Source organism: Sus scrofa, chromosome 2, assembly GCF_000003025.6.
Source record: "Sus scrofa isolate TJ Tabasco breed Duroc chromosome 2, Sscrofa11.1, whole genome shotgun sequence".
In the NCBI taxonomy this organism is placed as follows: Eukaryota; Metazoa; Chordata; class Mammalia; order Artiodactyla; family Suidae; genus Sus; species Sus scrofa.
Genome location: NC_010444.4, coordinates 80895603 through 80911084, shown reverse-complemented (window position 1 = coordinate 80911084; position 15482 = coordinate 80895603). Strand labels below are relative to the sequence as shown.

The following is a 15482-nucleotide window of genomic DNA, read 5'->3' as shown; positions in this document are numbered from 1 at the left end:
GTGGCTGTGCCGTCGGCCAGCAGCTGTAGCTCTGATTCGACCCCTAGCCTGGGAACCTCCATATGCTGTGGGTGCGTCCCTAAAAAGAAAACAAAAACAAAATATCTGCTGTAAGTGGACAGATCATCCAGACAGAAAATCAATAAGGAGACACAGGCCTTAAATGATGCATTAGACCAGATGGACTTAATAGATATTTATAGAATATACCATCCAAAATCAGCAGAATGCACATTCTTCTCAAGTGCACACATAACATTCTCTAGGATAGATCACATTCTGGGCCACAAATCAAGCCTCAGTAAATTTAAGAAAATTGAAATCATATCAAACATCTTTTCTGACCACAACACTATAAAACTGGAAATCAACAACAAGAAAAAAAACCCACAAAAAACATAAACACGTGGAGACTAAATGACATGCTACTAAACAAAAAATGGATCACTGCAGAAAGCAAAGAGGAAATTAAAAAATACCTAGAAGCGAATGATAACAAAGACACAGTAATCCAAAACCTATGGGATACAGCAAAAGCAGTTCTAAAAAGAAGTTTATAGCAATACAACCCTACATCAGGAAACAAGAAAAATCTCAAATAGACAACCTAACTTTACCCCTTAAAGCAACTAGAGAAAGAAAAACAGGCAAAACCCAAAGTTAACAGAAGGAAAGAAATCATAAACATCAGAGCAGAACAAATGAAATAGAAATGAAGAAAACCATAGAAAAGATCAATGAAACTAAAAGCTGATTCTTTGAAAAAACCAACAAAATTGATAAAGCCTTAGCCAGACTCATCAAGAAAAAAGGAGAAAGTACTCAAATCAATAAAATTAGAAGTGAAAAAGAACTTACAATGGACATCACAGAAATAGAAAGGACCATAAGAGACTAATACTAGCAACTATATGCCAATAAAATGGACAACCTAGAAGAAATGAAAAAAACTCTTAGAAAAGTACAATCTTGGGAGTTCCCGTCGTGGCGCAGTGGTTAACGAATCCGACTAGGATCCATGAGGTTGCGGGTTCGGTCCCTGCCCTTGCTCAGTGGGTCAAGGTTCCGGCGTTGCCGTGAGCTGTGGTGTAGGTCGCAGACGCGGCTCAATCCTGCGTTGCTGTGGCTCTGGCGTAGGCTGGCAGCTACAGCTCCGATTAGACCCCTCGCCTGGGAACCTCCATATGCCGCGGGAGCGGCCCAAGAAATGGCAAAAAAAAAAGAAAGAAAAGTACAATCTTGCAAGACTAAACCAAGAAGAAATAGAAAAGATGAACAGACCAATCACAACTAATGAAACTCACACTGTGATTAGAAAACTTCCAACAAACGAAGTCCAGGACCATATATGGCTTCACAGGCAAATTCTATCAAACATTTAGATGAGCGTTAAAACTTATTCTTCTGAAACTATTCCAAAAAACTGCAGAGGAAGGAACGCCCACAAACTTATTCTATGAGGCCACCATCACCCTGATACCAAAACCAGACAAAGATAACACAAAAAAGAAAATTACAGGCTAATATCACTGATGAACACAGACGCAAAAATCCTCAACAAAATAATAGCAAATCAAATCTAGCAATACATTAAAAGGATCGTACGCCACGGTCAAGTGGGATCTATCCCAGAGATGCAAGGATTTTTCAATATTTGCAAATCAATCAGTGTGATACACCACATTAACAAACTGAAAAACGAAAACCATATGATCCTCTCAATAGATGCAGGAAAAGCTTTTGACAAAATCCAACACACATTGGGCATAGAGGCAACCTACCTCAAAATAATAAAGGCCATATATGACAAACCTACAGCTAATATCATTCTCAATGATGAAAAGCTGAAAGAATTCCCACAAGGAGTTCTCATTGTGGCCCAGCAGGTTAAGAATCTGACTAGTATCCATGAGGAGGCAGGTTCAATCCCTGGCCTTGCTCAATGGATCAAATGATCCAGTGTTGCCATGAGCTGCTGCATAGGTCACAGATATGGCTCAGATCAGGTATTGATATGGTTGTGGCACAGTCTGGCAGCCACAGCTCTGATTTGACCCCTAGCCTGGGCACTTCCACATGCTGCAGGTGTGGCCCTAAAAACAAAAGAAAAAAAAAACAGAACAGTACAGTACAGGCACAACAGAACAATAGATTAATGCAACAGAATAGAAAGCCCAGAAATAAACCCACGTGCCTATGGTCAACTAATTTATTACAAAGGAGGCAAGAATATATAATGTAGAAAAGACACTCCCTTCAATAAGTGGTGCTTGGAAAACTGGACAGACACATGTAAAAGAATGCAATTAGAACACTCTCTAACACCATACACAAAAATAAACTCAAAATAGATTAAAGACCTAAATATAGGACTGGATACTATAAAACTCTTAGAGGAAAACATAGGCCGAACACTCTCTGACATGAACCACAGTGATGTCTCCTCAGATCAGCCTCCTAGAGTAATGACAATGAAAAAAAAATAAATGGGACCTAATTAAACTTAAAAGTTCTTTCACAGCAAAGGAAACCCTAAACGAAATAAAAGACAACCCATAGAATGGGAGAAAATCTTTGCAAATGAAGCAACTGACAAGAGATTAATCTCCAAAATATATAAACACCTCCTGCAGCTCAATAACAAAAAAAAACAAACAACCCCTTCAAAAAATGGGCAGAAGATCTAAACAGAAAATTCTCCAAAGAAGACACACAGACGGCCAAAAAATACATGAAAAGATGTTCAACATCACTAATTATTAGAGAAATGCAAATCAAAACTACTATGAGACACCACCCTACACCAGCCAGAACGGCCATCATCAAAAAGTCTACAGACAATAAATGCTGGAGAGCGTGTGGAGAAAAGGGAACCCTCTTACACTGTTGGTAGGAATGTAAACTGATGCAAACACTGTGGAAAACACTATGGAGATTCCTAAAAAAACTCAAAAAAGGAATTACCATATAATTCAGCAATCCCACTCCAGGACATCTATCTGGAGGAAACCATGACTCCGAAAGACACATGCACCCCAATATTCATCGCAGCACTATATACAATAGCCAAACATGGAAGCAACCTAAATGTCTATCAACAGAGGAGTGGATAAAGAAGATGTGGTACATATACATAATGGAATATTACTTGACCACAGAAAAGAATGAAATAAGGGCATTTGCAGTGACATGGATGGATCTAGAAATTATCATGCTAAGTGAAGTTAGTCATACAGTGAAACACAAATATCATATGCCATCACTTATATGTGGAATCTAAAAAAAGGATACAAATGAACTTATTTGCATTACAGAAACAGACTCTCAGACTTTAAAAAACATGATTACCAAGGCGGATAGGTTGTGGGGGAGGGAAAGACTGCAGGTTTGGGATGGAAATTTTCTAGAATTAGCTTGTGATGATGGTTGTACAACTGTAAATATAATAAAATTCACTGAATTAAAAAAGTCCTAAAGCACATTTGCTAGATTAGCAAAAACAAATAAAACAGAAAAAACTCAATTGGATTGTGAAAAAATAAGTATATTTCTGCACTGAGACTGCACTATAAACAAGAATAATCTTTCTAAAGAGAAATTTGGCAATAGCTATCAAGAGTCATAAAAACAATCATATTCTCCACCTGAGTAATACCATGTTGGGAAATATATCTCAGGGAGATGATTCAAAAGAGAGAGGAACAAATTTGAAGAAAGATAATTATAGCCAAACAGTATGTTACAGCTAAAAACTAGAAACTATACAAATGCTCACCCATGAGAGAAGGCTAACTTGAAACAGGCCTCAGGAGAACAATACAGTGACAAATCATTACATTACCACCAGGAATAGCAACAATAGGACCTTGTAGAAATGTGGTAAATACCCTATCAAGGAAACTTAGGCTAAACACAATAGAATCCCAAGAAATATACATAAAGTCAGCTAAGAGAAAACTGGATGTAGGTATCAAAGAAAGAAAGAATTGATAATGAGTAGATGATTTGAAGTTGGAATTTTTTTTTCTTTTTTTGCCTTTTCTAGGGCCACTTCCCACGGCATACGGAGGTTCCCAGGCTAGGGGTCTAATCAGAGCTGTAGCCACCGGCCTACGCCAGAGCCACAGCAACGCGGGATCCAAGCCGTGTCAGCAACCTACACCACAGCTCAGAGCAACGCCGGATCCTTAACCCACTGAGCAAGGCCAGGGATCGAACCTGCAACCTCATGGTTCCTAGTCAGGTTCGTTAACCACTGCACCACAACGGGAACTCCTAAAGTTGGAATTTTTTAAAATATGACTTTTATTATATAACGAAATCCATACACAACAGAAATGGGAGAGGTGACTGTGGCCAGAAGCTGGTGACTACCACCTCTCAATCCTGACAACAGTATGTCAAGTTCTCTCCCTCCTTTTTAAATTAACTTCATACAGCTCCGATTGGACCCCTAGCCTGGGAAACTCCATGTGCCAAGGGAGCGGCCCAAGAAATGGCAAAAAGACAAAAAAATAAAATAAAATAAAATAAAAAATAAATTAATTAACTTCAATTGAGATGTAATTAAGAGGATCAACCTATAGCATGGCAGTGTGAAGAGCTCCACTGACCTGCACCCCCAGCAAAACTGGTGAAAATTTATTTTATTTTACTTCATTTTATTTTATTGACTGTACTGCAGCATGTGGAAAGTCTCAAGCCAGGGACTGAACTGGCACCACAGTTGGGACCTGCACCACAACTGTGGCAATGCTGGATCCTTAACCTGCTGTGCCACATGAGAACTTCCCGGTGGAAATTATTTTAAAGCAACCATTCCATTTAAAGCCTCTACCAAGAGCCCAAAGGGCAAAAAATAAAGGAAAAAACACCTATTCCAAAAAAAATATACAAATTGGAGGTCCCATTGTGGCTCAGAGGGTTAAGAACGCAACATATTGTCCCATGAGGATGTGGGTTCAATCCTTGGCCTCGATCAGTGGGTTAAGATCCAATGTTGTTGCAAGCTGTGGCATAGTTCACAGACGTGGCTTGGATATGGTGTTGCTGTGGCTGTGCTGTAGGCCTGCAGCTCTGATTTGACCAGTGGCCTGGGAACTTACATATACCACAGGTGTGGTTGTAAAAAAAAAATACAAAAATTAGGTGATAGGGGTTCCCACCGTGGCTCAGTGGTTAACAAATCCAACTAGAAACCATGAGGTTGCAGGTTCGATCCCTGGCCTTGCTCAGTGGGTTAAGGATCCGGCGTTGCTGTGAACTGTGGTGTAGGTTGCTCAGATCCCATGTTGCTGTGGTCTGGCGTAGGCAGAACCCTAGCCTGGGAACCTCCATATGCCACAGGAGCAGCCCAAGAAATGGCAAAAAAAAAAAAAAAGCAGGTGATAGTCTATGGTATTTGAACCATGACCATTTCCTCTTTCCACCCTCCCAGTGAGGTAGAGATTTACCTCTAGACTGCTACAGCCAAGAACATCAGCTTCCAGTGAAGGGCTTTCTTTCAAGGAGGAACAGGACATCAGTGTTTTGCTTTCTGCCCCTGCTGTTGAGGCTAAGTCCCAGGCAAACAAAGTTGAGAATTTGGGGCTCCCCTCTTTCACCTAGCCCCTGCTCATGGAATGGAGGCTCTAACTTGGGTACATCATACTGGCAATACCCTTATACCCTAGGGTGACAGGTGTCACTCAGAGAAGCCTGCCATTTACTGTTTCTCTTTTTTCTTTTTCTTTTCTTTTCTTTTCTTTTTTTTTTTTTTTTTTTTTTTGCTCTTTAGAGCCACACCTACAGCATATGGAGGTTCCCAAGCTAGGGGTTGAATCAGAGCTACAGCAGCTGGCCTATGCCACAGCCACAGCAATGCCAGATCCAAGCCATGTCTGTGACCTACACCACAGCTCACAGCAACACCGGATCCTTAACCCACTGAGCTAGGCCAGGGATTGAACCTGCAACCTCGTGGTTCCTAGTTGGATTTGTTTCTGCTGTGCCACAATAGGAACTCTGCCTGCCATTGCTTCTATTTTAAGCCCCAGATCCCTGGCTTAGAGCTTTTGCCTAGGGAGAAAAGAAGGTGGGGAGGGGAAAGGGAGAGGACAGAACTAAGAGATTAGTTCTCTTCTCAAAATAACTAACTTCATTTACAACAAGGCCCGGAGAAGTTCAAGCCTAGGAGTGCTCACAAGAACAGTGCTGGTTGTGGCTAAAGTCAATTGAGAAAAGAATCTAGATGCAGGATAAGTCATAGCCAGCTAGTGTACTGAAAAAAGCCAGAGAAAAACAGCTGGGAAAAGCACTTCTAGAGTCAGAACAAATATCAAACAATGACCTCAGAAACTATTCTTTCACTGAGTTTCCCCTGGTGGCATAGCAGGTTAAGCATCCGGCATTGTCACTGCTATGGCAAGGGTTTGATCCCTGACCCCAGGAACTTCTGAACACCTGCACAGCCAAGAATTAAAAAAAAAAAATTTGGAGTTCCCATCATGGCTCAGCAGGAACGAACTTGACGCAGATCCATGAGGATGTGGGTTGTATTACTGGCCTCGCTCAGTGGGTTAAGGATCCAGGGTTGCTGTGAGCCTGGTGTAGGTTGCAGATGTAGCTTGGATCCCGTGTTGCTGTGGTGTAGGCCGGCAGCTGCAGTTCTGATTCATCCCTTAGCCTGGGAACTTCCATATGCCCTGGGTGCGGCCTTAAAGGAAAAAACAAAACAAAACAAAAAACTATTATTTTAAATGAGACAGAATTTAATTGGATTAGTTTGCATAGCAATTTATGCCCCAAGGCATTGTTGAAAATGGCAGAGCAATCAGTTGCAATTACACTGCTGAGCATAGACAAGAAAACAGAGTTTTACCAAAATTACTATCATCCCAGGATGATTACAAAAAGGACATATACAAAGCTGGACCTCCCTAAAGAGAAGCATCAGAGGCTTAGCATTAAAGTGGGTGGGAGTGGGAAGTAGCCTTCTAAAATAATCCAGTCAATCACTAGACAAACAAAGAATCAAATAACAATAAATCCAAGCAGGTTGGGGGGACAAGTACTTAGCACTGCTATATTAGTCAAGGTTCTCCAGAGAAATAGGACCAACAGGAGATAGATACAGATAGATAGATAGATAGATAGATAGATAGATAGATAGATAGATAGACAGACAGACAGACAGACAGACAGACAGATAGATTTTAAGGAATTGGCTCACACAACTTCGAAGGCAGAAAAGTTCTGAAATCTTAAGATGAAACAGCAAGCTAGAGACCTAGGAGACCTGATGGCTTATCTCCAATTCCAGCCCAAAGGCCTGAGAACCAGAAGAGTCAATCATGTAGTTCTCATCCAAGGACCAGCAAGCCTGAGATCCAGGAAGAGCCAATGTTTTAGTTTGAGTTTGAAGATGGGAAAAAAAGCCAATGTCCCTGTTTGCTGGCGGTCAGATAGGAAGAATTCTCTCTTACTTAGGAAAGGTTAGCCTTTTGTTCTACTCAGGCCTTCGACTGACTAGATAAGGTCAAACCAATTTAGGGAAAGCAATTTGCTTTACTCAGTCTACCAATAAAAATGTTAATCTCAGGAGTTCCTGTTGTGGTGCAGTGGTTAACGAATCCAACTAGGAACCATGAGGTTGCGGGTTTGATCCCTACCCTCGCTCAGTGGGTTAATGATCGACATTGCCATGAGCTGTGGTGTAGGTCGCAGATCCGGCTCAGATCCCACATTGCTGAGGCTCTGGCGTAGGCTGGCAGCTACAGCTCCGATTAGACCCCTAGCCTGGGAACCTCCATATGCCGTAGGAGCAGCCCAAGAAATGGCAAAAAGACAAAAAAAAAAAAAAAAAAAAAGTTAATCTCAAATTAAAATAACCTTACAGAAATACCCAGAATAACGTTTCACCAAATATCTGCACATTCCATGGCCCAATCAAGTTGACACATAAAACTAACCATGACAGTTGCTATAATAAAATATCTAAAACATCCAGTTCTCTGGGAGTTCCTGTCGTGGCTCAGTGGTTAATGAATCTGACTAGAAACCATGAGGTGGCAGGTTCAATCCCTGGCCTTGCTCAGTGGGTTAAGGATCCAGCATTGCCGTGAGCTGTGGTGTAAGTCGAAGATGAGCCTCAGATCCCCTGTTGCTGTGGCTGTGGCATAGGCCGGCGGCTACAGCTCCAGTTAGACATGCTAGCCTGGGAAACTCCACATGCCGGGGGTGTAGCCCTAAAAAGACAAAAAGACAAAAAGATAAATAAAACATCCAGTTTTTTGGGCGTTCCCATTATGGTGCAGTGGAAACAAATCTGACTAGTATCAATGAGGATGTGGGTTCGATCGCTGGCCTCACTCAGTGTATGGGGATCCAGCATTGCTATGGCTGTCTGTGGCATAGGCTGGCAGTGTAGCTCTGATTTGACCCTTACCCTGGGAACTTCTATATGCAAAAAGCAAAAAAAAAAAAAAAAAAATCCAGTTTCCAACAAAAAATTACAAGGCATGCAAAGAAACAGCAAAGTATGATCCATACAATAGGTAAAAACTGGCAAAAGAAACTGTGAGAGCAATCAGATATCAGATAAATTAAAAAAAAAAACTTTTAAAGTACCCATTATGTATACATTCACAGAACCAAAGGAAATAATGATTAAAGTATAAAGGAAAATGTGACAACAATGTCCCATCAAATAGAAACTATTACTAAAGAGCTAAAAATTATAAAACAAGAACCAACTGAAAATTCTGGAGTTTAAATATATAATTACTGAAATAAAAATTCACTAGAGAGACATGACAGAAGATATGAATCAGGAGGAGAAAAAATAAGCAAACTTGAAGACAGGTCAATAGAAGTGATGTAAACCGAAAATGAACAGAAAAAAATGAAGAAAAATAAATAGAATCTGAGAGAAATGCGGAACACCATTCAGCATACTACAAACATATAATTGGAAGGGGAAGAGAGAAAGAACAGAAAGGAACAAATATTTGAAGTAATTAATGGCTGAAATCAACCCAAATGAATTAAAAAATAAAAACCTATACATCCAGGAAGCACAACAAAATTCAAGTAGTATAAAAACAAAGAGATCCAAGATACCTAATAGTAGAAGTGCTTAAAGTCAAATATAAGGAACAAAATCTTGAAAGCAGCATGAGAAAATTATGCTATATGAACATGTAAACCTGAATATTAACAGACAACTTCTCAGCAGAAACAATGAGGCCAGAAGGCACTGGAATAATATTTTCAAAGCACACAAAGAAAAAAAAACCTGTCAACCAAAAATCTTATATCCAGCAAATCTATCTTTCAAAAAAGAAAGATTTCTCAGATTAAAACAAACAAACAGGAGTTCCCACTATGGTGCAGTGGGTTAAGAATCTGACTGCACTGGTCTGCATCACTGCAAAGGCATGGGTTCATTCCCTGGCCCAACACAAATTAACAATCCAGCATAAGTTGCAGCTACAGTTTGAATTTGATCCCAGAGCTAGAAATTTCCTTATGCCATGTATGCAAGCATTAAAAAAAAAAAAAAAGACAGTGAACTTCATTGATAAATATTGTACGTTCCAATTGCTCCACCTACTGGCCATTCTCTTATCTCTCTCCCTCTCCTCCAGTCTCCCTATTCTCTTAAGACAAAACAACAATGAAATACAATGAAATGAGGCCAGTTAATAACCCTCAATGGCCTCTAAGTGTTCAAGTGAAAGGAAGAATCAATTGATACAGCAAACTTCATCTACAACATTTTTTTTCGTCTTTTTGTCTTTTTAGGGCCACACCCGGGGCATATGGAGGTTCCCAGGCCGGGGGTCTAATCAGAGCTGTAGCCTCCAGCCTAAGCAACAGCCACAGCCATGCAGGATCTGAGCCATGTCTGCAACCTACACCACAGCTCATAGCAATGCCAGACCCTTGACCCGCTGCGCGAGGCCGGGGATCAAACCCACAACCTCATGTTTCTTAGTCGGATTCATTTCTGCTGCGCCACAACGGCAATGCCAGGATCATATCATTTATGACTTTGTATCCCCAGCTCAGATCTGGCTTTGCTGTGGCTGTGGTGTAAGCCGGCAGCTGTAGCTCCAAATGGACCTCTAGCCTGGGAACCTCCATATCCCACAGGTGTGGCGCTACAAAGCAAAAAAAAGAAAAGAAAAGAATTTGAGATGAATGAAAATCAAGAAATACAAAAGCTTGTGAAATGCAACTAAAGCACTGCTTAGAGGGAAATTTATAGCTGCAATGCTGCTATTAAGAGAGAGATCACAGGAGTTCCCACTGCAGTGCAATGGAATCATATCCAACTAGTATTCATGAAGATTTGGGTTTGATCCCTGGGTTTGCTCAGTGGGTTGGGGATCCAGCATTGCCATGAGCTATGGCATAGGTTGCAGACATGGCTTGGATCCCACATTGCTGTGGCTGGAGCATAAGCCAGCAGCTATCACTCTCATTCGACCCCTAGCCTTGGAACTTCCTATGCCATGGGTGCGGTCCTAAAAAGCAAAACAAAAAAAAAAGAGAGAGAGAGAAAGAGAAGGATCACAAATCAATAACCTAAACTTCAACCTCAACACACTGGAAAAAGAAGAGTACACTAAACCTAAAGCAAGCAGAAAGAGAAAATAATAGAGCAGAAATTAATAGAGAATATAAAAACAACAGAGAAAAGCAGTGAAATCAAATGCTGATTCTTTGAAAAGATCTACACAATTGACAAACATTTAGCAATACTAACCAAGATAAAAAAAAATGACTTAAAGTACCAGAATCAAAAACAAAAGAAGGGCATTACTGTTGACTTTTTTTTTTTTTTGTCTTTATAGGGCCACACCCACAGCATATAGAGGTTCCCAGGCTAGGGGTCCAATAGGAGCCTCAGCTAACCGCCTATGCCACAGCCACAACAATGTGGGATCCAAGCAGAGTCTGTGACCTACACCACAGCTCACAATAATACCAGATCCCTGAACCACTGAGTGAGGCCAGGGATTGAACCCACATCCTCATGGTTCCTAGCCAGATTCATTTCTGCTGAGCCACAACAGGAACTCCCGTGTGCCATATTTTAGATTCCACATATAAGGGATATCATACAGTATTTGTCTCTCTTTCTGACTTCCTTCACTTAGTATGGGAATCTCTAGTTGCATCCATTCTACTGCAAATGGCATTATTTTGTTCCTTTTATGGCTGAGTAGTATTCCATTGTATATATGTACCACATCTTCTTAATCCATTCATCTGCTGATGGACATTTAGGTTGTTTCCATGTCTTGGCTATTGTGAATACCAGTGCTATGAACATAGGGGTGCATCGTTCTGAATTGCAATTTTGTCTGGATATATGCCCAGGAATGAGACTGATGGAGCATATGGTAGTTCTATAATTAGATTTCTGAGGAACCTCCATACTGTTCTCCACAATGGTTGTACCAATCTTCATTTTTACCAACAGTGTAGGTTTCCCCTTTCTTCACACCCTCTCCAGCATTTGTTATTTGTAGACTTATTAATGATAGCCTTTTTGACTGATGTGAGATGGTATCACATTGTAGTTTTGATTTGCATTTCATATAGAGGATTCTTAATCATCCTTCAAAGCTCAGAAGCAACAACTCCTCTTACAGAACTTCTCTGATTCTCCATTCTAAGCAACATTTGGTTGCTTCTTCCATTAGTCAGTTAATAATAACCGACGGCCAACTATGTCCCCTAAGTACCAAGTCTACAGGAAACAAGACAGACCCAGGCCTTAACAGAAACCATCATGATCCCCATAACTGTGGCTTCATTATCCCATCTCATCCACTCTAGCCTTGGTTGTTGTATTACACCTTTTATTTATTTGGTCACACCTGTGGCATGTGGAAGTTCCTGGCCCAGGGATCAAATCTATGGCATAGCAATGAAAACACTAAATCCTTAACAGCTAGGCCACCAGAGAACTCCAACTCTTTTTTTTGTTTGTTTTAATCTATATTTTATGATGCCTTGACATCTTGGAGCTTTGCAGACCAGGATGGAACTGCCCCTCTCAGGGTTAGCTAATTCCTAAAGGTAACAACAATTTGCCCTCAAGCATACCTTTCACAAACCAACAAATCCAAACCAGTATCCCCAACTACCTCCTTTATAGACTCTCATGTACCAAGCCAATATTCCCCCAAGGCCATATTCTAACACCCTTTACCCCAATGGCATTGAAATTGTGTGTCATCACTCAGTCACCTCTATAAATTAAGTCCTGGGCACAATCAAAACAGTTAACACATATTCTTTGATATTAAGTATATAGTAGATATTTTTTGGCTGTGCCTGCATCATGTGGAAGTTCCTAGGCCAGGGATCGAACCCATACCACCGCAGCAACCCAAGCCCCTGCAGAGACAACACCAGATCCCTTCCCACTGTGCCAAAAAAGAACCCCTCTAGTAGATACTTTCATCTCCAGAGTTTAATTTCCCAGAGCACAGGAATCATATTTTACTAGGCTCTGTAATGTGGGCTGGCATGCCCAAGAACACACAAAATCAATGTTTATTCAACTGAAATGTCTGGTGAACTGTGGCCCGTTCCTGTCCCTTGGCAAAGCCATTTCCCTCATATTATTCTTCTCCCATAGCAACAATACACAGTAGAACATGTTGAGCAGTGGTTCTCATTTTCCACAGGGAAGAAATTAAAGTCAGCCCCACAAATACTAGGCAGGTCTTTCAACAAGGAGTTCAGGCCTGGACAAATACTAGAAGCATTTTCACAAAGAGACAAAGCGGAAAACTGATGACATGGGCTGTTTACAGACACTCAGTGCTGTAACTCAGGACTCTGCCTCAGTGGCACAGGGGGACAAATCAAGACAACATTCATTGGAGAATAAATGGAAATTATTTTGAGCATCTAATTGGATTGGGAGTGGGAGGTGGGGGACTGTTATCCAATAATACATATAGCATCATAAGTACCCCTTTCTCAAGATTTGCTCCATTGTGTTAAATATATATACGTTCGAGTTACAGGATTTTAACAAAGATGCCCTTGGTACTTCTACCTGAATAACTCATGCTACACAAATATAGGTAACTAGAAATCTTTTTTAAGATAAGTAATATACAATAATGGGTTTTTAGGCTGGTCATGTGGTATTGGCAAAAAGACATGGATTTGCATTCTGAGGACTAGTTTGTTCAAGTATGGGCTCTGTGGCTAAGTAGCTGTATGGTCCTGACAAAACCTTCACCTCTCTCAGTCTTCCTTTATTGTCAAATAAGAAAGAATCTACATAAGAGAGAACCACCCCCAGGATTCGAGGATTAAATGTTACAATGTATGTTGTTGTTTTTTGTTTTTTTGTGGTGGCCCTGGAGCATATGGAGTTCCCAGGCCAGAGATCAGATCTGAGCTGCAGTGGTGGGATGGAACGCACATCCCAGAGCTCCCAAGATGCCTCTGATCCCACTGTCCAACAGTGGAAACTCCTATATGTTAAAGGTGCTTCATAACTATAAAGCTCTGCACAAACACCAGTCATCTATTGCACTGGAAGCTTTGGAGCCTGACATGAGGCCTGACACAGAGCTGGCGCTCACTATTTGCAGTCTCAATAAATAAATACCACTGATGAGTTGTGTGATCTCAGATAAGAAAAATCTCTTTCTCTCCTTCCTCATCTGACACCACGACTCCAATGTCCACCTTGTTCACTGGAATACAGGCATACTGTCCTTTTTCCTGTTCCTCCAACACAGCAAGCTCACTCCTACCGTTGCATCTATTTCCTCTCCTGGAACATTCCTCCCCAGTTCTTTGCATGGTGTCCCCTTCTTACCAATCAGGTCTTAGGTCAACTATTTCTTCAGAAGCTTTCTCTGACCACTTTGACTAATGTTCCTCCCATATCATTCACCCAATGTGTGTTCCTGTTTTATTTTCTCCTTAGCAGTTAGCACTATCTGTTGACTTATTACACTTTCCTTCACTAGAATAAAAAGCAAGATAGAGCTTCCGCATCTATCTTGTGCACCACTGTATTCCAATGCCCAAAACAACATCTAGCTCATAGTAAATTCTCAATAAGCATTTGAAATAACTTTATATCAAAAGTTTCACTATTGAAAAAATATATACTATGTACCTATGAAGATTCAGGCTCTATTTCAAGATGCTGGGGATTCAGCTGAGAGCAAAATAAACAAAAATCTCTGCTCTCCTGGGGCATGCCTTCTAGTGGGGAAACAATAAACAAGATTAAAACAATACCATATCTGATAACAGTCAGTGTTAAGGAGAAAAAAAAAAAGCAGGAAAGGAGGATATGAAGTGTATGTGGAGGGGCAAAATTTCAGCTAGGACAGCCAGAGAAGGAAATAAAGAGAAGAGCCACAAGGCTATATGGGGAAAAGGCCAGGATAACTGGGACAGGAATGAAGGGGCTGGAAGCTAACACAACAGGAGATGAGGTCAGGGAGGTTAAGAGAAGTCATACTGTATAGGCCTTACTGGCTAAACCAAGGACTTCGACTTTTACAAAGAGTAAGATAGGAAGGTTTTGGAGAATTTCAGCGCCGGGGTGCCACCATGTGGCTTGTTAAAAGAGGATCTCTGAGAGTTCCCCATGTAGCTCAGCGAAAAAGAACCTGATCAGGATCCATGAAGATGCGGATTTGATCCCTGGCCTCGCTCAGTGGGTTAAGGATCGAGTGTTGCTGTGAGCTGCGGCGTTGGTCGCACAAGCGGCTCAGATCCTGAGTTGCTGTGGCGTAGGTCAGCAGCTGCAGCTGCAGCTCTGATTCAACCCCTAACCCCGGAACTTCCATATGCAGCAGGTGTGGCCCTAAAAGACAAAAATAAATAAATAAATAAAATAAAAGAGGATCTCTGGCGCTGCTGTTTTGGGAGAATACCTGAGGGATAAACGAAAGGGCCGGTGAGGATGCTAAAATAATTGTCGCGCGAGAGAGTGCTCGGAAAGACTGAAGAAGGAGCAGACGCAGCGGTTGGAATAAATTTCAGCTTGTGACAGTTACGTTGGAGTACAGTTTAGCAGGAAGACTAGGCTGGGGGTTAGTACCTGGAACTCAAATGGTATGTAATATTAATAGTAATCGAATCATGGAAATGGACAACCAGCTCTACCACTTACTAGGAACGAACTCTTGAGTAAGCCATTTTTAAGTTCTGGGCCTCAGTTTCCCTACTAGTGAAACAAATATATTCCCACATAACAGGGCTTTCATGAGTATGAAACGAGAAGTGTCAAAAGCTGACCGTGAGCAATGTGAGAAACCTGAGCCAAGGACTGCACGAGCCTGTCCCGGAGGGAGGGGGCTGCCGTGGAAGCCGCGACCAACTCCACTCACAACCTCCGATGTCCGAGCAGCAGCGTTGAAAAGGTAGCCGCTCTCCCGCACTGTAACGTAGTCTGCGGTGCCCAAACCTCGCGAGATTTGTAGGCCGGGCAAAGTCACCCT

The 15482-nt window shown here is 41.4% G+C and overlaps 1 protein-coding gene across 1 annotated transcript in view; it reads right to left on the bottom strand.

Annotated features, from left to right (window-relative positions):
* Positions 1-15454, bottom strand: part of UIMC1 (ubiquitin interaction motif containing 1) — a 145082-nt gene extending 129628 nt beyond the window's left edge. Inside the window, 1 exon segment of the mRNA NM_001097447.2 lies at positions 15280-15454. The gene's annotated coding sequence lies outside the window, so the exon portion shown is untranslated.